Here is a 3,213-nt window from a genome sequence, read left to right on the forward strand (position 1 = left end):
AGTTGGAATATGCAGCATTCATATCCTTCTTTTGCTGTTGTTATGCCTTCCTTGGCTGGTCTGCCATGTTACCCCCCAAAAAGGAGTTGCTGTGCCTGCATAACAGTCTGAGAATGGCACGGATAGTCCAGACAGGGACAACAGAGCTGGCTGTACCCAATAAATTCCACTCTGTTAATTGCTTAGTTTTATTGAGAGTGCTGTGAGGCATCACTAAGCTACAGATGTGAAAGCACATTACTGAGGAGTACGATTTACATTTTGAACTTTCCCAAGATTTGGAGCTGTTACCGTTCAGCACCCCATAACTTTAGTATAAAGGCTGTGTGTGTAATTATCAAGATAAGTGGTGGCAATCACCTGGTGTGATGTAAAAAGATCTTTCTCTGGTGCTGCTAGAGGAGGTTATGTCAGAGCAAACAGCTCTAGGCTGATGCACCATGCCAGGTGTTCTGAATCAGCCAAGAGTGGCAGAGACCCAGGGAGGTAGCTTGTGACTTAGCATGGTGGTGGTTGACTTACTATGTAAATCTTTAAGTGCTCTGCCTTTCTGTGAAGGTTGATTTGAAGTAGTGTATGCCAGAGAGGTGGTGGATACTCCATACCTGTAGGCATTCAAGATCAGGGGCTCTGAGCACCAGATTGAGCTGTAGGTGTCCCTGTGCACTGAAGGGCAGTTGTATGAGATGACCTGTAAGGATCCCTTCTAAATCAAATGATTCTATGAGGAATGAGGACGCTCAGCCCTGCTCCAGGAATCCCAGCTTCTGGCAGGCTCCTGCTATCTTTCTGCTAGGTAGGCAACCTGGTCACAGTGGGTTGGAAAAGAGTTCTTAAAATACAATATGTATGAATCTGCTCCTCTGTTTACATTCTGTGCATCTTTCCTGATCTTCTTCTGATACCCTAATTTTTATATATGTGTGCTACAGTACTGAGGTTTCTCCCTCAATTCATTTCATCTTGCATATACTCAAGTTTACCGCTGAAACTTATCGTTTGGACTCCTGCCTGTTATAAGAAAAGGCACACTTCCTTTTTTATCCCTTGTAAAGGCTGATTGATATTAGAAAGGTCATATTTATGACTTCATTACTATTTTCCATAAACATTACAGGTGATATTAATGTAATAACATTAAACAGGCAATGAATTGACTTTGACTTGAAGAATAATAACTATGAGATCATAACCAAAAATAGCTATGTTTTTAGAGCAACCTCATAACAACGTTTTCCTTTTATTATGATGCATAATCCCATTATGTAAAACAAATAACAGAAAAAAAAATCATAAAAAATAGAAGGTACAAGACATAATTATTGACTCAGTTTTGCCTAAAGGAGTAGAACTATTTCAGCCAAACATGATAGCATCAAATTTTTATTCCTTGTATTTTATTACTTATGACTCATCTCTGGCCAACACAATTATGCTAAATACTGCAACTGTTTTCAAAACTTATTTTACATAATTTAGGGTAACTTCTCCTGTACTATTTACCGAAACCAAACAAGTAGTAAATTAAGGAAAGATACACTACCAGTGTCCTAATCTCTCACTTCATGCAAATCCCATTTTCAGCTCTTTGTGTCAGTGGGGAACTGTTTCTACTACTGTTAATCAAACATCATCTTCCCCAAAAACTCTACTTTGAGAGATTTGTAACTGAATGTCCAGGCTACTCTGCATTTTGTATACTAAAGCTGTTTTATATGGAAAAATCTTGGCAAGTTTTTCAAAGATGAATATACAAACCATATGGTTATGATGTTATCTGCTTCTATGTTATCTCTTTGGGCTTTTTTTTTTTTTTTGGTCAGTTCCTGGTCTTTATTATCCAGTATAACTCAGAGTTAAGTGGATATAATATTTCCATTCCTTGGCAATTTAGAGATTTATTGGTATTAGTTTTTGTTTTGAGGTCCAGACCCAAAATTATGAACCCCTGTTTTCTGCAGCAGAAGCCCAAAGAACATAGCCACGTTGAACATATGAGAAAAGATGCAAACCCATTGATTGCGCTGGAAACAGCAATCATTTTTTTGCATCCTCCAAATCTGGGAAAGAGCTCAAGGATCTGCATCCTCCTGCAACACAACAGTGCATAACCTCTGGTGATCGTATAATTCAAATTTGTTTACTTAAGCCAAGAAGGTTTCAGGCTTTTGCTTATAGAAACATAAGTGGATTGTGATTAGAAAAGTTATGTTTGGATGTGGCTTTGAAGTCTTTTGAAGGGTCCTGTGGAGGTGCTTTCCAAGAATGCAAGCAGGATTACACTCAGACTTGTGTTATTCAGAATAATTTTTTCCACAAAGCAAGCTCTATAGGGTGTGGATTCAGAACTTCTTATCTCCTTTTGCACATTTTTTATTGCTTAGGCTAATACAAGTTATAATTGTTCTAATCTTGTAGAGCATGGTAACACTTATCCCATATTATGCCATGCTTGTTTTGGGATAAATGTCTAAGAGCAGTTATTGTAAGATAAATAACAGGTGAGAAAATCATACTTAATAACCTTGTAGTATCTTGTTCTTCTGGCTCAATCCAATCTCTTGATATTTGTTTGAAATTGTCTTCCATACCTACTGGTTAAGAATTGGAAGGACAACATATCTCTTGCATCCTTATTATGAAATGGGAAACGTTTGTGATGAATTGTAAAAGTGGGAGGGGAGGTGGAGAAGGCTTAGGGGGTACCATTCTGACAAGCTGACAGTTTTATAGTAATTAATTAACTGGATTAACTCATAAGTTTAGCAAACTATTGTGCCAAATGGGACAGTGGTTACAATTTCCTGAGTATATTAGCTGATTAGCGTTGATTTACCATCCAGATCACTCTTGGATTAAATAAGGCTTTCAAAAAAAACCAAACCTAACCCCATCATATTTCAAATCTGTGCATAAGACGAAAAGAAGAAAAAATAGAAAGAAAGAAAAGAATAAGATAGCTCTGAGTCATGTCTTGTTCGTTACCTTGGAAAGTTACAATCCAGGATTCTCGTAAAGCCAAGTGACATTCTGAGAGAAGACACGTAGCATAAAATAGCACAGAAAGATTTTCCAGAGAGCTGTTTTGATAGCTATGAATTCTACCCCACACAGACTTTATGCTCCACTTGGCACGACAAATACAATTAAATGTATTGTTAAACAAACGTGCACAAGCAGTTATTTCTGATAGAACCAGGAAGGGACAAATAG

At 37.6% G+C, this 3,213-nt stretch overlaps 1 long non-coding RNA gene across 1 annotated transcript; it reads left to right on the forward strand.

Annotated features, from left to right (window-relative positions):
• Window positions 1-611: 611 nt before the first annotated feature.
• Window positions 612-2,883, forward strand: LOC128080372 (uncharacterized). Its single transcript, XR_008206627.1, has 2 exons — window positions 612-796; window positions 1,925-2,883. It is a non-coding gene; the product is annotated as an uncharacterized LOC128080372 (long non-coding RNA).
• The last annotated feature ends 330 nt before the right edge of the window (window positions 2,884-3,213 follow it).

This window comes from Tympanuchus pallidicinctus, unplaced genomic scaffold (genome assembly GCF_026119805.1).
Source record: "Tympanuchus pallidicinctus isolate F22 unplaced genomic scaffold, pur_lepc_1.0 scaffold2, whole genome shotgun sequence".
Classification (NCBI taxonomy): Eukaryota; Metazoa; Chordata; class Aves; order Galliformes; family Phasianidae; genus Tympanuchus; species Tympanuchus pallidicinctus.